This window comes from Eleutherodactylus coqui, chromosome 11 (genome assembly GCF_035609145.1).
Source record: "Eleutherodactylus coqui strain aEleCoq1 chromosome 11, aEleCoq1.hap1, whole genome shotgun sequence".
NCBI lineage: Eukaryota > Metazoa > Chordata > Amphibia > Anura > Eleutherodactylidae > Eleutherodactylus > Eleutherodactylus coqui.
The window spans coordinates 53,272,987-53,295,051 of record NC_089847.1 but is presented as its reverse complement, the minus strand read 5'-3'; the positions used below and the strand labels follow the sequence as shown (position 1 = coordinate 53,295,051).

General features: G+C 45.8%; 20 non-coding genes across 20 annotated transcripts; all 20 read left to right on the top strand.

The window, feature by feature from the left end:
* Positions 1-122: 122 nt before the first annotated feature.
* On the top strand, positions 123-194 carry TRNAD-GUC (transfer RNA aspartic acid (anticodon GUC)). The gene has a single exon. It is a non-coding gene; the product is annotated as a tRNA-Asp (tRNA).
* An 885-nt stretch (positions 195-1,079) lies between these two features.
* On the top strand, positions 1,080-1,151 carry TRNAD-GUC (transfer RNA aspartic acid (anticodon GUC)). Its single transcript has one exon. It is a non-coding gene; the product is annotated as a tRNA-Asp (tRNA).
* Positions 1,152-2,043: 892 nt separating this feature from the next.
* On the top strand, positions 2,044-2,115 carry TRNAD-GUC (transfer RNA aspartic acid (anticodon GUC)). The gene has a single exon. It is a non-coding gene; the product is annotated as a tRNA-Asp (tRNA).
* Positions 2,116-2,525: 410 nt separating this feature from the next.
* Positions 2,526-2,597, top strand: TRNAD-GUC (transfer RNA aspartic acid (anticodon GUC)). The gene has a single exon. It is a non-coding gene; the product is annotated as a tRNA-Asp (tRNA).
* A 409-nt stretch (positions 2,598-3,006) lies between these two features.
* TRNAD-GUC (transfer RNA aspartic acid (anticodon GUC)) lies at positions 3,007-3,078 on the top strand. The gene has a single exon. It is a non-coding gene; the product is annotated as a tRNA-Asp (tRNA).
* A 410-nt stretch (positions 3,079-3,488) lies between these two features.
* Positions 3,489-3,560, top strand: TRNAD-GUC (transfer RNA aspartic acid (anticodon GUC)). Its single transcript has one exon. It is a non-coding gene; the product is annotated as a tRNA-Asp (tRNA).
* Positions 3,561-3,970: 410 nt separating this feature from the next.
* Positions 3,971-4,042, top strand: TRNAD-GUC (transfer RNA aspartic acid (anticodon GUC)). Its single transcript has one exon. It is a non-coding gene; the product is annotated as a tRNA-Asp (tRNA).
* Positions 4,043-6,862: 2,820 nt separating this feature from the next.
* Positions 6,863-6,934, top strand: TRNAD-GUC (transfer RNA aspartic acid (anticodon GUC)). Its single transcript has one exon. It is a non-coding gene; the product is annotated as a tRNA-Asp (tRNA).
* A 410-nt stretch (positions 6,935-7,344) lies between these two features.
* TRNAD-GUC (transfer RNA aspartic acid (anticodon GUC)) lies at positions 7,345-7,416 on the top strand. Its single transcript has one exon. It is a non-coding gene; the product is annotated as a tRNA-Asp (tRNA).
* Positions 7,417-7,826: 410 nt separating this feature from the next.
* Positions 7,827-7,898, top strand: TRNAD-GUC (transfer RNA aspartic acid (anticodon GUC)). The gene has a single exon. It is a non-coding gene; the product is annotated as a tRNA-Asp (tRNA).
* Positions 7,899-8,308: 410 nt separating this feature from the next.
* On the top strand, positions 8,309-8,380 carry TRNAD-GUC (transfer RNA aspartic acid (anticodon GUC)). Its single transcript has one exon. It is a non-coding gene; the product is annotated as a tRNA-Asp (tRNA).
* Positions 8,381-10,236: 1,856 nt separating this feature from the next.
* TRNAD-GUC (transfer RNA aspartic acid (anticodon GUC)) lies at positions 10,237-10,308 on the top strand. The gene has a single exon. It is a non-coding gene; the product is annotated as a tRNA-Asp (tRNA).
* Positions 10,309-10,718: 410 nt separating this feature from the next.
* On the top strand, positions 10,719-10,790 carry TRNAD-GUC (transfer RNA aspartic acid (anticodon GUC)). The gene has a single exon. It is a non-coding gene; the product is annotated as a tRNA-Asp (tRNA).
* Positions 10,791-11,200: 410 nt separating this feature from the next.
* TRNAD-GUC (transfer RNA aspartic acid (anticodon GUC)) lies at positions 11,201-11,272 on the top strand. Its single transcript has one exon. It is a non-coding gene; the product is annotated as a tRNA-Asp (tRNA).
* Positions 11,273-12,164: 892 nt separating this feature from the next.
* On the top strand, positions 12,165-12,236 carry TRNAD-GUC (transfer RNA aspartic acid (anticodon GUC)). Its single transcript has one exon. It is a non-coding gene; the product is annotated as a tRNA-Asp (tRNA).
* Positions 12,237-13,128: 892 nt separating this feature from the next.
* TRNAD-GUC (transfer RNA aspartic acid (anticodon GUC)) lies at positions 13,129-13,200 on the top strand. Its single transcript has one exon. It is a non-coding gene; the product is annotated as a tRNA-Asp (tRNA).
* A 410-nt stretch (positions 13,201-13,610) lies between these two features.
* TRNAD-GUC (transfer RNA aspartic acid (anticodon GUC)) lies at positions 13,611-13,682 on the top strand. Its single transcript has one exon. It is a non-coding gene; the product is annotated as a tRNA-Asp (tRNA).
* An 892-nt stretch (positions 13,683-14,574) lies between these two features.
* Positions 14,575-14,646, top strand: TRNAD-GUC (transfer RNA aspartic acid (anticodon GUC)). The gene has a single exon. It is a non-coding gene; the product is annotated as a tRNA-Asp (tRNA).
* A 410-nt stretch (positions 14,647-15,056) lies between these two features.
* Positions 15,057-15,128, top strand: TRNAD-GUC (transfer RNA aspartic acid (anticodon GUC)). The gene has a single exon. It is a non-coding gene; the product is annotated as a tRNA-Asp (tRNA).
* Positions 15,129-16,007: 879 nt separating this feature from the next.
* Positions 16,008-16,079, top strand: TRNAD-GUC (transfer RNA aspartic acid (anticodon GUC)). The gene has a single exon. It is a non-coding gene; the product is annotated as a tRNA-Asp (tRNA).
* The last annotated feature ends 5,986 nt before the right edge of the window (positions 16,080-22,065 follow it).

Genomic DNA, 22,065 nt, shown 5'->3' with positions numbered 1-22,065 from the left:
ATCATCTGTGGAAGCTATTTTTCTTTTGGCAGAACATCTGCGTATGTGTAAGTGGGCAAAATTCTATCGGTCCCAAGAGTAAATGTGTCTGCCCGAATACTGCCATTCTTTCATCACCTTCTTCCTCGTTAGTATAGTGGTGAGTATCCCCGCCTGTCACGCGGGAGACCGGGGTTCGATTCCCCGACGGGGAGTGCTTTTCTCGTTTTCTACAAAGCTATTTCCCAAGACTGTCGCCATCTTTGGCAAAGTCCATCTCAAGAAGAAGTGCTTCCTGCTAAATGCTAAGAAGCATGCCACTTTGCTATCCTCTTGCCTATGTACTGTTTACAACACCAGGTTATGTTTTTCTGCATTTCACCTCCAAACAGCGCTTTGTCCCCAGGAATCACTGCAGCTTTACCTTTGGGGAAAAGGAAAAAGTCTGATTTGTCAGACTTGAGATTTCTTTAGCTGGACTTTGCAGTTAGATGACTCAAGATATCATCTGTGGAAGCTATTTTTCTTTTGGCAGAACATCTGCGTATGTGTAAATGGGCAAAATTCTATCGGTCCCAAGAGGTCTGCCCGAATACTGCCATTCTTTCATCACCTTCTTCCTTGTTAGTATAGTGGTGAGTATCCCCGCCTGTCACGCGGGAGACCGGGGTTCGATTCCCCGACGGGGAGTGCTTTTCTCGTTTTCTACGAAGCTATTTCCCAAGACTGTCGCCATCTTTGGCAAAGTCCATCTCAAGAAGAAGTGCTTCCTGCTAAATGCTAAGAAGCATGCCACTTTGCTATCCTCTTGCCTATGTACTATTTACAACACCAGGTTATGTTTTTCTGCATTTCACCTCCAAACAGCGCTTTGTCCCCAGGAATCACTGCAGCTTTACCTTTGGGGAAAAGGAAAAAGTCTGATTTGTCAGACTTGAGATTTCTTTAGCTGGACTTTGCAGTTAGATGACTCAAGATATCATCTGTGGAAGCTATTTTTCTTTTGGCAGAACATCTGCGTATGTGTAAGTGGGCAAAATTCTATCGGTCCCAAGAGTAAATGTGTCTGCCCAAATACTGCCATTCTTTCATCACCTTCTTCCTCGTTAGTATAGTGGTGAGTATCCCCGCCTGTCACGCGGGAGACCGGGGTTCGATTCCCCGACGGGGAGTGCTTTTCTCGTTTTCTACAAAGCTATTTCCCAAGACTGTCGCCATCTTTGGCAAAGTCCATCTCAAGAAGAAGTGCTTCCTGCTAAATGCTAAGAAGCATGCCACTTTGCTATCCTCTTGCCTATGTACTGTTTACAACACCAGGTTATGTTTTTCTGCATTTCACCTCCAAACAGCGCTTTGTCCCCAGGAATCACTGCAGCTTTACCTTTGGGGAAAGAGAAAAAGTCTGATTTGTCAGACTTGAGATTTCTTTAGCTGGACTTTGCAGTTAGATGACTCAAGATATCATCTGTGGAAGCTATTTTTCTTTTGGCAGAACATCTGCGTATGTGTAAATGGGCAAAATTCTATCGGTCCCAAGAGTAAATGGGTCTACCCGAATACTGCCATGCTTTCATCAGCTTCTTACTCGTTAGTATAGTGGTGAGTATCCCCGCCTGTCACGCGGGAGACCGGGGTTCGATTCCCCGACGGGGAGTGCTTTTCTCGTTTTCTACGAAGCTATTTCCCAAGACTGTCGCCATCTTTGGCAAAGTCCATCTCAAGAAGAAGTGCTTCCTGCTAAATGCTAAGAAGCATGCCACTTTGCTATCCTCTTGCCTATGTACTATTTACAACACCAGGTTATGTTTTTCTGCATTTCACCTCCAAACAGTGCTTTGTCCCCAGGAATCACTGCAGCTTTACCTTTGGGGAAAAGGAAAAAGTCTGATTTGTCAGACTTGAGATTTCTTTAGCTGGACTTTGCAGTTAGATGACTCAAGATATCATCTGTGGAAGCTATTTTTCTTTTGGCAGAACATCTGCGTATGTGTAAATGGGCAAAATTCTATCGGTCCCAAGAGTAAATGGGTCTGCCCGAATACTGCCATTCTTTCATCACCTTCTTCCTCGTTAGTATAGTGGTGAGTATCCCCGCCTGTCACGCGGGAGACCGGGGTTCGATTCCCCGACGGGGAGTGCTTTTCTCGTTTTCTACGAAGCTATTTCCCAAGACTGTCGCCATCTTTGGCAAAGTCCATCTCAAGAAGAAGTGCTTCCTGCTAAATGCTAAGAAGCATGCCACTTTGCTATCCTCTTGCCTATGTACTATTTACAACACCAGGTTATGTTTTTCTGCATTTCACCTCCAAACAGCGCTTTGTCCCCAGGAATCACTGCAGCTTTACCTTTGGGGAAAAGGAAAAAGTCTGATTTGTCAGACTTGAGATTTCTTTAGCTGGACTTTGCAGTTAGATGACTCAAGATATCATCTGTGGAAGCTATTTTTCTTTTGGCAGAACATCTGCGTATGTGTAAATGGGCAAAATTCTATCGGTCCCAAGAGTAAATGGGTCTGCCCGAATACTGCCATGCTTTCATCAGCTTCTTCCTCGTTAGTATAGTGGTGAGTATCCCCGCCTGTCACGCGGGAGACCGGGGTTCGATTCCCCGACGGGGAGTGCTTTTCTCGTTTTCTACAAAGCTATTTCCCAAGACTGTCGCCATCTTTGGCAAAGTCCATCTCAAGAAGAAGTGCTTCCTGCTAAATGCTAAGAAGCATGCCACTTTGCTATTCTCTTGCCTATGTACTATTTACAACACCAGGTTATGTTTTTCTGCATTTCACCTCCAAACAGCGCTTTGTCCCAGGAATCACTGCAGCTTTACCTTTGGGGAAAGAGAAAAAGTCTGATTTGTCAGACTTGAGATTTCTTTAGCTGGACTTTGCAGTTAGATGACTCAAGATATCATCTGTGGAAGCTATTTTTCTTTTGGCAGAACATCTGCGTATGTGTAAATGGGCAAAATTCTATCGGTCCCAAGAGTAAATGGGTCTGCCCGAATACTGCCATTCTTTCATCACCTTCTTCCTCGTTAGTATAGTGGTGAGTATCCCCGCCTGTCACGCGGGAGACCGGGGTTCGATTCCCCGACGGGGAGTGCTTTTCTCGTTTTCTACGAAGCTATTTCCCAAGACTGTCGCCATCTTTGGCAAAGTCCATCTCAAGAAGAAGTGCTTCCTGCTAAATGCTAAGAAGCATGCCACTTTGCTATCCTCTTGCCTATGTACTATTTACAACACCAGGTTATGTTTTTCTGCATTTCACCTCCAAACAACGCTTTGTCCCCAGGAATCACTGCAGCTTTACCTTTGGGGAAAAGGAAAAAGTCTGATTTGACAGACTTGAGATTTCTTTAGCTGGACTTTGCAGTTAGATGACTCAAGATATCATCTGTGGAAGCTATTTTTCTTTTGGCAGAACATCTGCGTATGTGTAAATGGGCAAAATTCTATCGGTCCCAAGAGTAATTGGGTCTGCCCAAATACTGCCATTCTTTCATCAGCTTCTTCCTCGTTAGTATAGTGGTGAGTATCCCCGCCTGTCACGCGGGAGACCGGGGTTCGATTCCCCGACGGGGAGTGCTTTTCTCGTTTTCTACGAAGCTATTTCCCAAGACTGTCGCCATCTTTGGCAAAGTCCATCTCAAGAAGAAGTGCTTCCTGCTAAATGCTAAGAAGCATGCCACTTTGCTATCCTCTTGCCTATGTACTGTTTACAACACCAGGTTATGTTTTTCTGCATTTCACCTCCAAACAGTGCTTTGTCCCCAGGAATCACTGCAGCTTTACCTTTGGGGAAAGAGAAAAAGTCTGATTTGTCAGACTTGAGATTTCTTTAGCTGGACTTTGCAGTTAGATGACTCAAGATATCATCTGTGGAAGCTATTTTTCTTTTGGCAGAACATCTGCGTATGTGTAAATGGGCAAAATTCTATCGGTCCCAAGAGTAAATGGGTCCGCCCGAATACTGCCATGCTTTCATCAGCTTCTTCCTCGTTAGTATAGTGGTGAGTATCCCCGCCTGTCACGCGGGAGACCGGGGTTCGATTCCCCGACGGGGAGTGCTTTTCTCGTTTTCTACGAAGCTATTTCCCAAGACTGTCGCTATCTTTGGCAAAGTCCATCTCAAGAAGAAGTGCTTCCTGCTAAATGCTAAGAAGCATGCCACTTTGCTATTCTCTTGCCTATGTACTATTTACAACACCAGGTTATGTTTTTCTGCATTTCACCTCCAAACAGCGCTTTGTCCCCAGGAATCACTGCAGCTTTACCTTTGGGGAAAGAGAAAAAGTCTGATTTGTCAGACTTGAGATTTCTTTAGCTGGACTTTGCAGTTAGATGACTCAAGATATCATCTGTGGAAGCTATTTTTCTTTTGGCAGAACATCTGCGTATGTGTAAATGGGCAAAATTCTATCGGTCCCAAGAGTAAATGGGTCTGCCCGAATACTGCCATGCTTTCATCAGCTTCTTCCTTGTTAGTATAGTGGTGAGTATCCCCGCCTGTCACGCGGGAGACCGGGGTTCGATTCCCCGACGGGGAGTGCTTTTCTCGTTTTCTACGAAGCTATTTCCCAAGACTGTCGCCATCTTTGACAAAGTCCATCTCAAGAAGAAGTGCTTCCTGCTAAATGCTAAGAAGCATGCCTCTTTGCTATCCTCTTGCCTATGTACTATTTACAACACCAGGTTATGTTTTTCTGCATTTCACCTCCAAACAGCGCTTTGTCCCCAGGAATCACTGCAGCTTTACCTTTGGGGAAAGAGAAAAAGTCTGATTTGTCAGACTTGAGATTTCTTTAGCTGGACTTTGCAGTTAGATGACTCAAGATATCATCTGTGGAAGCTATTTTTCTTTTGGCAGAACATCTGCGTATGTGTAAATGGGCAAAATTCTATCGGTCCCAAGAGTAAATGGGTCTGCCCGAATACTGCCATGCTTTCATCAGCTTCTTCCTTGTTAGTATAGTGGTGAGTATCCCCGCCTGTCACGCGGGAGACCGGGGTTCGATTCCCCGACGGGGAGTGCTTTTCTCGTTTTCTACGAAGCTATTTCCCAAGACTGTCGCCATCTTTGGCAAAGTCCATCTCAAGAAGAAGTGCTTCCTGCTAAATGCTAAGAAGCATGCCACTTTGCTATCCTCTTGCCTATGTACTGTTTACAACACCAGGTTATGTTTTTCTGCATTCCACCTCCAAACAGCGCTTTGTCCCCAGGAATCACTGCAGCTTTACCTTTGGGGAAAGAGAAAAAGTCTGATTTGTCAGACTTGAGATTTCTTTAGCTGGACTTTGCAGTTAGATGACTCAAGATATCATCTGTGGAAGCTATTTTTCTTTTGGCAGAACATCTGCGTATGTGTAAATGGGCAAAATTCTATCGGTCCCAAGAGTTTATGGGTCTGCCCGAATACTGCCATGCTTTCATCAGCTTCTTCCTTGTTAGTATAGTGGTGAGTATCCCCGCCTGTCACGCGGGAGACCGGGGTTCGATTCCCCGACGGGGAGTGCTTTTCTCGTTTTCTACGAAGCTATTTCCCAAGACTGTCGCCATCTTTGACAAAGTCCATCTCAAGAAGAAGTGCTTCCTGCTAAATGCTAAGAAGCATGCCACTTTGCTATCCTTTTGCCTATGTACTATTTACAACACCAGGTTATGTTTTTCTGCATTTCACCTCCAAACAGCGCTTTGTCCCCAGGAATCACTGCAGCTTTACCTTTCGGGAAAGAGAAAAAGTCTGATTTGTCAGACTTGAGATTTCTTTAGCTGGACTTTGCAGTTAGATGACTCAAGATATCATCTGTGGAAGCTATTTTTCTTTTGGCAGAACATCTGCGTATGTGTAAATGGGCAAAATTCTATCGGTCCCAAGAGTAAATGGGTCTGCCCGAATACTGCCATGCTTTCATCAGCTTCTTCCTTGTTAGTATAGTGGTGAGTATCCCCGCCTGTCACGCGGGAGACCGGGGTTCGATTCCCCGACGGGGAGTGCTTTTCTCGTTTTCTACGAAGCTATTTCCCAAGACTGTCGCCATCTTTGGCAAAGTCCATCTCAAGAAGAAGTGCTTCCTGCTAAATGCTAAGAAGCATGCCACTTTGCTATCCTCTTGCCTATGTACTGTTTACAACACCAGGTTATGTTTTTCTGCATTCCACCTCCAAACAGCGCTTTGTCCCCAGGAATCACTGCAGCTTTACCTTTGGGGAAAGAGAAAAAGTCTGATTTGTCAGACTTGAGATTTCTTTAGCTGGACTTTGCAGTTAGATGACTCAAGATATCATCTGTGGAAGCTATTTTTCTTTTGGCAGAACATCTGCGTATGTGTAAATGGGCAAAATTCTATCGGTCCCAAGAGTTTATGGGTCTGCCCGAATACTGCCATGCTTTCATCAGCTTCTTCCTTGTTAGTATAGTGGTGAGTATCCCCGCCTGTCACGCGGGAGACCGGGGTTCGATTCCCCGACGGGGAGTGCTTTTCTCGTTTTCTACGAAGCTATTTCCCAAGACTGTCGCCATCTTTGACAAAGTCCATCTCAAGAAGAAGTGCTTCCTGCTAAATGCTAAGAAGCATGCCACTTTGCTATCCTTTTGCCTATGTACTATTTACAACACCAGGTTATGTTTTTCTGCATTTCACCTCCAAACAGCGCTTTGTCCCCAGGAATCACTGCAGCTTTACCTTTCGGGAAAGAGAAAAAGTCTGATTTGTCAGACTTGAGATTTCTTTAGCTGGACTTTGCAGTTAGATGACTCAAGATATCATCTGTGGAAGCTATTTTTCTTTTGGCAGAACATCTGCGTATGTGTAAATGGGCAAAATTCTATCGGTCCCAAGAGTAAATGGGTCCGCCCGAATACTGCCATGCTTTCATCAGCTTCTTCCTCGTTAGTATAGTGGTGAGTATCCCCGCCTGTCACGCGGGAGACCGGGGTTCGATTCCCCGACGGGGAGTGCTTTTCTCGTTTTCTACGAAGCTATTTCCCAAGACTGTCGCCATCTTTGACAAAGTCCATCTCAAGAAGAAGTGCTTCCTGCTAAATGCTAAGAAGCATGCCACTTTGCTATCCTTTTGCCTATGTACTATTTACAACACCAGGTTATGTTTTTCTGCATTTCACCTCCAAACAGCGCTTTGTCCCCAGGAATCACTGCAGCTTTACCTTTCGGGAAAGAGAAAAAGTCTGATTTGTCAGACTTGAGATTTCTTTAGCTGGACTTTGCAGTTAGATGACTCAAGATATCATCTGTGGAAGCTATTTTTCTTTTGGCAGAACATCTGCGTATGTGTAAATGGGCAAAATTCTATCGGTCCCAAGAGTAAATGGGTCCGCCCGAATACTGCCATGCTTTCATCAGCTTCTTCCTCGTTAGTATAGTGGTGAGTATCCCCGCCTGTCACGCGGGAGACCGGGGTTCGATTCCCCGACGGGGAGTGCTTTTCTCATTTTCTACGAAGCTATTTCCCAAGACTGTCGCCATCTTTGACAAAGTCCATCTCAAGAAGAAGTGCTTCCTGCTAAATGCTAAGAAGCATGCCACTTTGCTATCCTCTTGCCTATGTACTATTTACAACACCAGGTTATGTTTTTCTGCATTTCACCTCCAAACAGCGCTTTGTCCCCAGGAATCACTGCAGCTTTACCTTTGGGGAAAGAGAAAAAGTCTGATTTGTCAGACTTGAGATTTCTTTAGCTGGACTTTGCAGTTAGATGACTCAAGATATCATCTGTGGAAGCTATTTTTCTTTTGGCAGAACATCTGCGTATGTGTAAATGGGCAAAATTCTATCGGTCCCAAGAGTAAATGGGTCTGCCCGAATACTGCCATGTTTTCATCAGCTTCTTCCTCGTTAGTATAGTGGTGAGTATCCCCGCCTGTCACGCGGGAGACCGGGGTTCGATTCCCCGACGGGGAGTGCTTTTCTCGTTTTCTACGAAGCTATTTCCCAAGACTGTCGCCATCTTTGACAAAGTCCATCTCAAGAAGAAGTGCTTCCTGCTAAATGCTAAGAAGCATGCCTCTTTGCTATCCTCTTGCCTATGTACTATTTACAACACCAGGTTATGTTTTTCTGCATTTCACCTCCAAACAGCGCTTTGTCCCCAGGAATCACTGCAGCTTTACCTTTGGGGAAAGAGAAAAAGTCTGATTTGTCAGACTTGAGATTTCTTTAGCTGGACTTTGCAGTTAGATGACTCAAGATATCATCTGTGGAAGCTATTTTTCTTTTGGCAGAACATCTGCGTATGTGTAAATGGGCAAAATTCTATCGGTCCCAAGAGTAAATGGGTCTGCCCGAATACTGCCATGTTTTCATCAGCTTCTTCCTCGTTAGTATAGTGGTGAGTATCCCCGCCTGTCACGCGGGAGACCGGGGTTCGATTCCCCGACGGGGAGTGCTTTTCTCGTTTTCTACGAAGCTATTTCCCAAGACTGTCGCCATCTTTGACAAAGTCCATCTCAAGAAGAAGTGCTTCCTGCTAAATGCTAAGAAGCATGCCACTTTGCTATCCTCTTGCCTATGTACTATTTACAACACCAGGTTATGTTTTTCTGCATTTCACCTCCAAACAGCGCTTTGTCCCCAGGAATCACTGCAGCTTTACCTTTGGGGAAAGAGAAAAAGTCTGATTTGTCAGACTTGAGATTTCTTTAGCTGGACTTTGCAGTTAGATGACTCAAGATATCATCTGTGGAAGCTATTTTTCTTTTGGCAGAACATCTGCGTATGTGTAAATGGGCAAAATTCTATCGGTCCCAAGAGTAAATGGGTCTGCCCGAATACTGCCATGTTTTCATCAGCTTCTTCCTCGTTAGTATAGTGGTGAGTATCCCCGCCTGTCACGCGGGAGACTGGGGTTCGATTCCCCGACGGGGAGTGCTTTTCTCGTTTTCTACGAAGCTATTTCCCAAGACTGTCGCCATCTTTGACAAAGTCCATCTCAAGAAGAAGTGCTTCCTGCTAAATGCTAAGAAGCATGCCTCTTTGCTATCCTCTTGCCTATGTACTATTTACAACACCAGGTTATGTTTTTCTGCATTTCACCTCCAAACAGCGCTTTGTCCCCAGGAATCACTGCAGCTTTACCTTTGGGGAAAGAGAAAAAGTCTGATTTGTCAGACTTGAGATTTCTTTAGCTGGACTTTGCAGTTAGATGACTCAAGATATCATCTGTGGAAGCTATTTTTCTTTTGGCAGAACATCTGCGTATGTGTAAATGGGCAAAATTCTATCGGTCCCAAGAGTAAATGGGTCCGCCCGAATACTGCCATGCTTTCATCAGCTTCTTCCTTGTTAGTATAGTGGTGAGTATCCCCGCCTGTCACGCGGGAGACCGGGGTTCGATTCCCCGACGGGGAGTGCTTTTCTCGTTTTCTACGAAGCTATTTCCCAAGACTGTCGCCATCTTTGGCAAAGTCCATCTCAAGAAGAAGTGCTTCCTGCTAAATGCTAAGAAGCATGCCACTTTGCTATCCTCTTGCCTATGTACTGTTTACAACACCAGGTTATGTTTTTCTGCATTCCACCTCCAAACAGCGCTTTGTCCCCAGGAATCACTGCAGCTTTACCTTTGGGGAAAAGGAAAAAGTCTGATTTGTCAGACTTGAGATTTCTTTAGCTGGACTTTGCAGTTAGATGACTCAAGATATCATCTGTGGAAGCTATTTTTCTTTTGGCAGAACATCTGCGTATGTGTAAATGGGCAAAATTCTATCGGTCCCAAGAGTTTATGGGTCTGCCCGAATACTGCCATGCTTTCATCAGCTTCTTCCTTGTTAGTATAGTGGTGAGTATCCCCGCCTGTCACGCGGGAGACCGGGGTTCGATTCCCCGACGGGGAGTGCTTTTCTCGTTTTCTACGAAGCTATTTCCCAAGACTGTCGCCATCTTTGACAAAGTCCATCTCAAGAAGAAGTGCTTCCTGCTAAATGCTAAGAAGCATGCCACTTTGCTATCCTTTTGCCTATGTACTATTTACAACACCAGGTTATGTTTTTCTGCATTTCACCTCCAAACAGCGCTTTGTCCCCAGGAATCACTGCAGCTTTACCTTTCGGGAAAGAGAAAAAGTCTGATTTGTCAGACTTGAGATTTCTTTAGCTGGACTTTGCAGTTAGATGACTCAAGATATCATCTGTGGAAGCTATTTTTCTTTTGGCAGAACATCTGCGTATGTGTAAATGGGCAAAATTCTATCGGTCCCAAGAGTAAATGGGTCCGCCCGAATACTGCCATGCTTTCATCAGCTTCTTCCTCGTTAGTATAGTGGTGAGTATCCCCGCCTGTCACGCGGGAGACCGGGGTTCGATTCCCCGACGGGGAGTGCTTTTCTCATTTTCTACGAAGCTATTTCCCAAGACTGTCGCCATCTTTGACAAAGTCCATCTCAAGAAGAAGTGCTTCCTGCTAAATGCTAAGAAGCATGCCACTTTGCTATCCTCTTGCCTATGTACTATTTACAACACCAGGTTATGTTTTTCTGCATTTCACCTCCAAACAGCGCTTTGTCCCCAGGAATCACTGCAGCTTTACCTTTGGGGAAAGAGAAAAAGTCTGATTTGTCAGACTTGAGATTTCTTTAGCTGGACTTTGCAGTTAGATGACTCAAGATATCATCTGTGGAAGCTATTTTTCTTTTGGCAGAACATCTGCGTATGTGTAAATGGGCAAAATTCTATCGGTCCCAAGAGTAAATGGGTCTGCCCGAATACTGCCATGTTTTCATCAGCTTCTTCCTCGTTAGTATAGTGGTGAGTATCCCCGCCTGTCACGCGGGAGACCGGGGTTCGATTCCCCGACGGGGAGTGCTTTTCTCGTTTTCTACGAAGCTATTTCCCAAGACTGTCGCCATCTTTGACAAAGTCCATCTCAAGAAGAAGTGCTTCCTGCTAAATGCTAAGAAGCATGCCTCTTTGCTATCCTCTTGCCTATGTACTATTTACAACACCAGGTTATGTTTTTCTGCATTTCACCTCCAAACAGCGCTTTGTCCCCAGGAATCACTGCAGCTTTACCTTTGGGGAAAGAGAAAAAGTCTGATTTGTCAGACTTGAGATTTCTTTAGCTGGACTTTGCAGTTAGATGACTCAAGATATCATCTGTGGAAGCTATTTTTCTTTTGGCAGAACATCTGCGTATGTGTAAATGGGCAAAATTCTATCGGTCCCAAGAGTAAATGGGTCTGCCCGAATACTGCCATGTTTTCATCAGCTTCTTCCTCGTTAGTATAGTGGTGAGTATCCCCGCCTGTCACGCGGGAGACCGGGGTTCGATTCCCCGACGGGGAGTGCTTTTCTCGTTTTCTACGAAGCTATTTCCCAAGACTGTCGCCATCTTTGACAAAGTCCATCTCAAGAAGAAGTGCTTCCTGCTAAATGCTAAGAAGCATGCCACTTTGCTATCCTCTTGCCTATGTACTATTTACAACACCAGGTTATGTTTTTCTGCATTTCACCTCCAAACAGCGCTTTGTCCCCAGGAATCACTGCAGCTTTACCTTTGGGGAAAGAGAAAAAGTCTGATTTGTCAGACTTGAGATTTCTTTAGCTGGACTTTGCAGTTAGATGACTCAAGATATCATCTGTGGAAGCTATTTTTCTTTTGGCAGAACATCTGCGTATGTGTAAATGGGCAAAATTCTATCGGTCCCAAGAGTAAATGGGTCTGCCCGAATACTGCCATGTTTTCATCAGCTTCTTCCTCGTTAGTATAGTGGTGAGTATCCCCGCCTGTCACGCGGGAGACTGGGGTTCGATTCCCCGACGGGGAGTGCTTTTCTCGTTTTCTACGAAGCTATTTCCCAAGACTGTCGCCATCTTTGACAAAGTCCATCTCAAGAAGAAGTGCTTCCTGCTAAATGCTAAGAAGCATGCCTCTTTGCTATCCTCTTGCCTATGTACTATTTACAACACCAGGTTATGTTTTTCTGCATTTCACCTCCAAACAGCGCTTTGTCCCCAGGAATCACTGCAGCTTTACCTTTGGGGAAAGAGAAAAAGTCTGATTTGTCAGACTTGAGATTTCTTTAGCTGGACTTTGCAGTTAGATGACTCAAGATATCATCTGTGGAAGCTATTTTTCTTTTGGCAGAACATCTGCGTATGTGTAAATGGGCAAAATTCTATCGGTCCCAAGAGTAAATGGGTCTGCCCGAATACTGCCATGTTTTCATCAGCTTCTTCCTCGTTAGTATAGTGGTGAGTATCCCCGCCTGTCACGCGGGAGACCGGGGTTCGATTCCCCGACGGGGAGTGCTTTTCTCGTTTTCTACGAAGCTATTTCCCAAGACTGTCGCCATCTTTGGCAAAGTCCATCTCAAGAAGAAGTGCTTCCTGCTAAATGCTAAGAAGCATGCCACTTTGCTATCCTCTTGCCTATGTACTGTTTACAACACCAGGTTATGTTTTTCTGCATTTCACCTCCAAACAGCGCTTTGTCCCCAGGAATCACTGCAGCTTTACCTTTGGGGAAAGAGAAAAAGTCTGATTTGTCAGACTTGAGATTTCTTTAGCTGGACTTTGCAGTTAGATGACTCAAGATATCATCTGTGGAAGCTATTTTTCTTTTGGCAGAACATCTGCGTATGTGTAAATGGGCAAAATTCTATCGGTCCCAAGAGTAAATGGGTCTGCCCGAATACTGCCGTGCTTTCATCAGCTTCTTCCTCGTTAGTATAGTGGTGAGTATCCCCGCCTGTCACACGGGAGACCGGGGTTCGATTCCCCGACGGGGAGTGCTTTTCTCGTTTTCTACGAAGCTATTTCCCAAGACTGTCGCCATCTTTGACAAAGTCCATCTCAAGAAGAAGTGCTTCCTGCTAAATGCTAAGAAGCATGCCACTTTGCTATTCTCTTGCCTATGTACTATTTACAACACCAGGTTATGTTTTTCTGCATTTCACCTCCAAACAGCGCTTTGTCCCCAGGAATCACTGCAGCTTTACCTTTGGGGAAAGAGAAAAAGTCTGATTTGTCAGACTTGAGATTTCTTTAGCTGGACTTTGCAGTTAGATGACTCAAGATATCATCTGTGGAAGCTATTTTTCTTTTGGCAGAACATCTGCGTATGTGTAAATGGGCAAAATTCTATCGGTCCCAAGAGTAAATGGGTCTGCCCGAATACTGCCGTGCTTTCATCAGCTTCTTCCTCGTTAGTATAGTGGTGAGTATCCCCGCCTGTCACGCGGGAGACCGGGGTTCGATTCCCCGACGGGGAGTGCTTTTCTCGTTTTCTACGAAGCTATTTCCCAAGACTGTCGCCATCTTTGACAAAGTCCATCTCAAGAAGAAGTGCTTCCTGCTAAATGCTAAGAAGCATGCCACTTTGCTATCCTCTTGCCTATGTACTATTTACAACACCAGGTTATGTTTTTCTGCATTTCACCTCCAAACAGCGCTTTGTCCCCAGGAATCACTGCAGCTTTACCTTTGGGGAAAGAGAAAAAGTCTGATTTGTCAGACTTGAGATTTCTTTAGCTGGACTTTGCAGTTAGATGACTCAAGATATCATCTGTGGAAGCTATTTTTCTTTTGGCAGAACATCTGCGTATGTGTAAATGGGCAAAATTCTATCGGTCCCACGAGTAAATGGGTCCGCCCGAATACTGCCATGCTTTCATCATCTTCTTCCTCGTTAGTATAGTGGTGAGTATCCCCGCCTGTCACGCGGGAGACCGGGGTTCGATTCCCCGACGGGGAGTGCTTTTCTCGTTTTCTACGAAGCTATTTCCGAAGACTGTCGCCATCTTTGACAAAGTCCATCTCAAGAAGAAGTGCTTCCTGCTAAATGCTAAGAAGCATGCCACTTTGCTATCCTCTTGCCTATGTACTATTTACAACACCAGGTTATGTTTTTCTGCATTTCACCTCCAAACAGCGCTTTGTCCCCAGGAATCACTGCAGCTTTACCTTTGGGGAAAGAGAAAAAGTCTGATTTGTCAGACTTGAGATTTCTTTAGCTGGACTTTGCAGTTAGATGACTCAAGATATCATCTGTGGAAGCTATTTTTCTTTTGGCAGAACATCTGCATATGTGTAAATGGGCAAAATTCTATCGGTCCCAAGAGTAAATGGGTCTGCCCGAATACTGCCATGTTTTCATCAGCTTTTTCCTCGTTAGTATAGTGGTGAGTATCCCCGCCTGTCACGCGGGAGACCGGGGTTCGATTCCCCGACAGGGAGTGCTTTTCTCGTTTTCTACGAAGCTATTTCCCAAGACTGTCGCCATCTTTGACAAAGTCCATCTCAAGAAGAAGTGCTTCCTGCTAAATGCTAAGAAGCATGCCTCTTTGCTATCCTCTTGCCTATGTACTATTTACAACACCAGGTTATGTTTTTCTGCATTTCACCTCCAAACAGCGCTTTGTCCCCAGGAATCACTGCAGCTTTACCTTTGGGGAAAGAGAAAAAGTCTGATTTGTCAGACTTGAGATTTCTTTAGCTGGACTTTGCAGTTAGATGACTCAAGATATAATCTGTGGAAGCTATTTTTCTTTTGGCAGAACATCTGCGTATGTGTAAATGGGCAAAATTCTATCGGTCCCAAGAGTAAATGGGTCCGCCCGAATACTGCCATGCTTTCATCAGCTTCTTCCTCGTTAGTATAGTGGTGAGTATCCCCGCCTGTCACGCGGGAGACCGGGGTTCGATTCCCCGACGGGGAGTGCTTTTCTCGTTTTCTACGAAGCTATTTCCCAAGACTGTCGCCATCTTTGACAAAGTCGATCTCAAGAAGAAGTGCTTCCTGCTAAATGCTAAGAAGCATGCCTCTTTGCTATCCTCTTGCCTATGTACTATTTACAACACCAGGTTATGTTTTTCTGCATTTCACCTCCAAACAGCGCTTTGTCCTCAGGAATCACTGCAGCTTTACCTTTGGGGAAAGAGAAAAAGTCTGATTTGTCAGACTTGAGATTTCTTTAGCTGGACTTTGCAGTTAGATGACTCAAGATATCATCTGTGGAAGCTATTTTTCTTTTGGCAGAACATCTGCGTATGTGTAAATGGGCAAAATTCTATCGGTCCCAAGAGTAAATGGGTCCGCCCGAATACTGCCATGCTTTCATCAGCTTCTTCCTCGTTAGTATAGTGGTGAGTATCCCCGCCTGTCACGCGGGAGACCGGGGTTCGATTCCCCGACGGGGAGTGCTTTTCTCGTTTTCTACGAAGCTATTTCCCAAGACTGTCGCCATCTTTGACAAAGTCCATCTCAAGAAGAAGTGCTTCCTGCTAAATGCTAAGAAGCATGCCACTTTGCTATCCTCTTGCCTATGTACTATTTACAACACCAGGTTATGTTTTTCTGCATTTCACCTCCAAACAGCGCTTTGTCCCCAGGAATCACTGCAGCTTTACCTTTGGGGAAAGAGAAAAAGTCTGATTTGTCAGACTTGAGATTTCTTTAGCTGGACTTTGCAGTTAGATGACTCAAGATATCATCTGTGGAAGCTATTTTTCTTTTGGCAGAACATCTGCGTATGTGTAAATGGGCAAAATTCTATCGGTCCCAAGAGTAAATGGGTCCGCCCGAATACTGCCATGCTTTCATCAGCTTCTTCCTGTGAGTATCCCCACCTGTCACGCGGGAGACCGGGGTTCGATTCCCCGACGGGGAGTGCTTTTCTCGTTTTCTACGAAGCTATTTCCCAAGACTGTCGCCATCTTTGACAAAGTCCATCTCAAGAAGAAGTGCTTCCTGCTAAATGCTAAGAAGCATGCCACTTTGCTATCCTCTTGCCTATGTACTGTTTACAACACCAGGTTATGTTTTTCTGCATTTCACCTCCAAACAGCGCTTTGTCCCCAGGAATCACTGCAGCTTTACCTTTGGGGAAAGAGAAAAAGTCTGATTTGTCAGACTTGACATTTCTTTAGCTGGACTTTGCAGTTAGATGACTCAAGATATCATCTGTGGAAGCTATTTTTCTTTTGGCAGAACATCTGCGTATGTGTAAATGGGCAAAATTCTATCGGTCCCAAGAGTAAATGGGTCCGCCCGAATACTGCCATGCTTTCATCAGCTTCTTCCTCGTTAGTATAGTGGTGAGTATCCCCGCCTGTCACGCGGGAGACCGGGGTTCGATTCCCCGACGGGGAGTGCTTTTCTCGTTTTCTACGAAGCTATTTCCCAAGACTGTCGCCATCTTTGACAAAGTCCATCTCAAGAAGAAGTGCTTCCTGCTAAATGCTAAGAAGCATGCCTCTTTGCTATCCTCTTGCCTATGTACTATTTACAACACCAGGTTATGTTTTTCTGCATTTCACCTCCAAACAGCGCTTTGTCCCCAGGAATCACTGCAGCTTTACCTTTGGGGAAAGAGAAAAAGTCTGATTTGTCAGACTTGAGATTTCTTTAGCTGGACTTTGCAGTTAGATGACTCAAGATATCATCTGTGGAAGCTATTTTTCTTTTGGCAGAACATCTGCGTATGTGTAAATGGGCAAAATTCTATCGGTCCCAAGAGTAAATGGGTCTGCCCGAATACTGCCATGCTTTCATCAGCTTCTTCCTCGTTAGTATAGTGGTGAGTATCCCCACCTGTCACGCGGGAGACCGGGGTTTGATTCCCCGACGGGGAGTGCTTTTCTCGTTTTCTACTAAGCTATTTCCCAAGACTGTCGCCATCTTTGACAAAGTCCATCTCAAGAAGAAGTGCTTCCTGCTAAATGCTAAGAAGCATGCCACTTTGCTATCCTCTTGCCTATGTACTATTTACAACACCAGGTTATGTTTTTCTGCATTTCACCTCCAAACAGCGCTTTGTCCCCAGGAATCACTGCAGCTTTACCTTTGGGGAAAAGGAAAAAGTCTGATTTGTCAGACTTGAGATTTCTTTAGCTGGACTTTGCAGTTAGATGACTCAAGATATCATCTGTGGAAGCTATTTTTCTTTTGGCAGAACATCTGCGTATGTGTAAATGGGCAAAATTCTATCGGTCCCAAGAGTAAATGGGTCTAGGGGCGGAGCCTGGACGCCGAGAGACATGGCTGTGTGAGAGCAGCGCTCCCGATACCAGGCTTCCTCCGAGACCCATAACAGCGGCAGACAGGCATCAGCATGGGCAAAGTCAGCAAGGATAAAGCTGCAGAACACCAGGGAACCCCCCGGACATCTAAAGGGCAAGCGGACATGCAGCGTTTCTTCAGAGACCGGAGCGCTCGGTCCCCGCTCCCCCCCTCTAAGATGGCGCCGGCTCGTGAGCTCGTTCCCGCTCCTAGCAGAGGAGAAGAAGAAGAGACCCTGTCAGAAGAGGAGGATAGCGTGGGAGTATCAAGAGGCTTCATGAAGGAGCTGATAACACAGGCACTTCGTCCCATCAGCTCTGATTTAGCAGAAATCAAAGAGGAGTTCAGGCAGCTGGGGCATAGAGTTGAAGACCTGGAATCTACATCAGCAGCCATCTCTACCCATGCTTTGCAACTTGAGCAAGTGGTGAAAGACCAGCACTCTCACCTGAATAGGGTGCTTTTGATGCAAGAAGACCTGGAAAACAGAAATCGCCGCAGCAATGTGCGTATCAAGGGTCTTCCGGAAACCTTCACGGGTGAGTGCCTTTCTAATGTTGCTAAAGATATTTTCACCACGTTACTTGGCGCAGAGAGAGCATCCACGATATGCATTGAAAGAATACATAGAGCTCTCAGGCCCCCGCCTAATGCGTCTGAACCACCCAGAGACGTTATTTGTAAACTGCTAGCCTTCCCTGACACAGCAGCTATATTGAGAGCCACCAGATCCCACAAAGATTTAAAATATGCGGAGACCCCGATACAAATTTTCCAGGACTTAGCACCCTCCACATTAGCAAAGCGCCGCGCTCTTCGCCCCTTGCTGGAGGTACTCAGATCCTTGGAGATTAAGTATGCCTGGCTCTTTCCCTTCGGCCTTAGCATCATGCACAGCGGCAAAAGAGTGAGCGTACGCACACCCGAAGATCTCCAAAACTTGTGGAAATTGCTGGACATTGACCCCATTGAGCTCCCGTGCTGGCAGCCGCTCCCTGATCCTCCTCAGTTGTTACAGCTGGAGAACCCCGGGAAATGGTCGGTTGCGGGTAGCTCCAAATCCCCAAAAGGCAAGAAGAAAAAGGCGAGGGAAGATCCCTGAGAGCGCGAACCGTCAGTCTTGTCACTTGTTTAAAATGGACCCAGTTCGTCCCTCATTTGAAGGGATCCAAATCAGTGCGGATCACGCATCGACTGAGTTATGCTCTCCCTTTTCCAGTTTTTATAATATCACCAAAGGAGACCCTGGAAACCCCGAGGACACTTAATTACTCAGTCTGTGCCACTCCGCCGGAGGCGAACTGGAGACAAGTCGTCCATCCCCCCCTGCAGGGGGTTTCAACCAAAGTTTTACACTTCATGAACGTTTTGTCTCTTGCCTGTTAACTCTTTCTTCCCCTCTAGTAGTGCAAAAACTCTCCTTTTGGAAGCTTCACACGATTTGTTCCTTGTTGAACCTGTCTGCCATAGCAGCCTGCGACTGGGGTGTCCACCCAGTCGTTCTTGTTCTCTCCCCTATGGGTTAAGGGGGTTCGCCTGGCTGTCCAGGCAGTGAAAAAAAAATAAATATTCTGAAACCCTTCAGGGTCCGCGACTCTGTAGGATCTCAGTAATCCACCCCCAAGTGGTCCGGGCTTTTGGGTCCTCTGACCCTCCCTGGCCCACGTCTGTTTACGTTAATAAGTCATATTGTTTTTCTTTCTTTTTTGCTGACTTAGAGTTATTCACTTCTTATCTCGCTTATTATCGTATATTTGTAACCTTCTGTGTTGTAACTAATTCCCACCCCCCTCCTACCTCTCCCCCTACCAACCCATCCCCTCTTGATACCCCTAGGTGCTGCGTGAAGTAATAGACAGCTGTCCATATCAGTCCTGTTTCTCTGTACAGTGTAACTTTATCTGACACTTCATTTCCCTCGCCGATAGCTCAAGATCTTCAGTATGAATGGACTCCGTCTCACGTCCTTCAATATCAGGGGCCTGAATACACCACTCAAAAGGCATAACCTGGCGCTTCTTCTGAAAAGGTATGACACTAAAATTCTTTTCACACAAGAAACGCACTTCAAGGGCCACAAACACATAGACCTTCCAGGAAAACAATTTCCTAGGGCATATCATAGTACTCACCCCTCTTCGGCCTCGAAGGGAGTCTCCATCTTTTTTCACAAAGCGATAAATTTCGTAGAGGAGGCTCAATTCAGAGACGAAGAGGGTAGAGTCCTTTTCATCAGGGGTTCCTTAAATAATGTCAAACTGACACTTGCCAATATATACGCCCCGAACACCGACCAGATACCTTGGCTTCTAAAACAATTGGAGATTTTAAAACACTTTAGAATAGGCCAGACAATTTTAGCGGGCGACTTCAATGTAACCCTCAATCCTGCGCTGGATTCTTCTTCCGGCCGCTCTCAGACTTCACAGTCCAAATTAAGAAAACTCGGTAGAACCCTACAGGAAATGGGACTCGTCGACGCTTGGCGTACATTACACCCGTCGACTAGAGATTATTCCTTCTTCTCCCCGGTGCACTCCTCGTTCCAGAGACTGGATTATGTCTTGGTCTCCTCTGATCTCCTCACTTCCCTGATAAAGGCTGACATTGATACAATATCAATTTCTGACCACGCGCCAGTACATGCGACCCTTAGAGTGCCAACCCCGCTCCCTCGGGAGTGGAGATGGTCTCTTAACGCCTCCCTACTAGATTCACCTGTGGATAGGGAGCATTTATCCAAATTACTCGAGGAATATTTCCTCTTGAATTCATCTGACGAGATAGAGACACCAATTGTATGGGAGGCTCACAAGGCCTACATGCGAGGTCTTCTGATTGCCCTGGGCACGCGCATCAAAAAACGCCTTCAAAAGGAAATCGACGATAAATTATCGCAGATAGCAAAAATGGAATTGTCGGCGAAACTCTCGCAAACAAAACAAAACTTAAATACTCTAGCGGCTCTAAGGGCCGATCTGCGATTCGTCCTAACAACAAGATTTAACAAAAAACAAATGCAATTTAAACATAAAGTGTATGCGCAGGGCAACAGAGGGAGCAAACTGATGACCGCTCTAATTAAAAAATCCAGAGCGAGGAATCAGATCAGTTCCATTAAATCTCCTTCCGGCGCATCAATGTCTTCTTCTAAGGACATAGCATCAGCATTCCAGAGCTATTATTCCAACCTTTATAATTTGAAGGGTCCCCCGCAAGCAGGAGTCCCGGAAGACCCAGTTACCCTGATAGATAAATTCCTATGCCATCTAAACATTCCCAAACTAAATCTTTCAGAGGCTTCAGCCCTGACTGCTCGGGTCACACAATCTGAAGTAGAGAAAGTGATAGCCTCATGTCCCCCAAACAAGAGCCCCGGCCCGGATGGCCTTCCCATCCACTACTACAAATCCTTCATGCCCGTCTTGAAGCCAAGATTGACGGACCTCTTTAATAACCTACTGGACGGGGTAGCCCTGCCGAGACAATCCCAAGAGGCACACATAACCCTGATCCATAAGGACAATAAGGATCCAGAGTTGTGTGGTAGCTATCGCCCAATATCCTTAATCAACCAGGATATGAAACTATGGGCTAAGTTACTTGCCAGAAGACTTGAACCTCTCATGCCGGGCCTGATCGACTCCGAGCAGGCAGGCTTTGTCAGGGGAAGGGAGGGGAGGGATAACTGCATTAGGTTACTCCACGCGACCCGCTATGCTCAATCCCATAAGATCCCACTAGCTTTAGTAGGCACAGACGCGGAAAAAGCTTTTGACCGTGTTGACTGGCGATATATGGAAAGAGTCTTATTTCATTATAATTTCCCGTCGGAGTTTATCAGAGCGGTGTTCTCACTATATACGTGCCCCTACGCTAGACTCAAAATCAACGAGATCCTCTCTCCTCCCTTTGATATAAGGAATGGTACTCGGCAGGGCTGCCCCCTCTCTCCCTCCCTCTTTATTTTAGCATTGGAACCAATGCTACTGAAGGTCAGGCAAGACCAGACATTTCGCGGACTGTCCCTTGGCGGCCAATCCCTCCACACAGCGGCATTTGCCGATGACATTGTCTTTCTCGTAACTGACCCACACAGGAGCCTTCCACGCCTTATTGATCTACTGAAGGAATTCAGCGCCGTATCTAATTTTAAGATCAATTTCGCAAAATCGACAGTGCTGAATATATCCATTCCCGAGAGCCAATGTGGGCCCCTGAGAGCCAATTCCCCATTTACTTGGTCAACCTCCTCGTTGGACTTCCTCGGCATTAAGCTGCCCAAACATGCAGAGGATTTATATAAAGAAAACTTCACCCCCCTGCTGAGCCAAATTAAACTACTTCTCAAAACTTATGATGTGCCTTTCATATCATGGTTTGGTAGAAAAAATATTATCAAATCTTATATACTACCTATCATCTTATACAAAATCAGAATGCTCCCAATTCACCTCCCAGCCACCTTCTTTAAGACAATTCGCTCGGTGTTCTCGAGCTTTGTGTGGAGACGGAGGAGACCAAGACTGGCTCATAAACTGCTAACTAGGAGAAGCACAGAGGGTGGTATCGCCCTCCCAGACACATACGACTTCTACCGAGCGTCCCAGTTACATTACTGGATAGATTTGTCACAGGGCCGCAGAGACACTCTCTTATCTGCGCTGGTAGAGGGTTACAGTGGAAGTACATTGTCAAAGGACCTCTGGCTCCCGTCTGGGTCCCGGTATAAAGCGAAAACTTTCAATCCGTTACTCAGGGGCCCCTGTGGGATATGGGATGAGCTGAGAGCGGACCTTGCGCCGCTTCCCTCCCCCAACCTCCCACTACACAATATTACCACCACGTTAGGTCTTCCTCTGGACCCGAGTACTGCCTCTGTCTGGAAGAGATTTAAATCGTTCTCAATAGCGGACCTTCAAGCCTTGGCACATCTCCAGCCAACAACCATCTTAAACAGACTTTTACCATCTGAAAACTTCTCCTTTCTACACAGTATAGTGGTGAGTATCCCCGCCTGTCACGCGGGAGACCGGGGTTCGATTCCCCGACGGGGAGTGCTTTTCTCGTTTTCTAC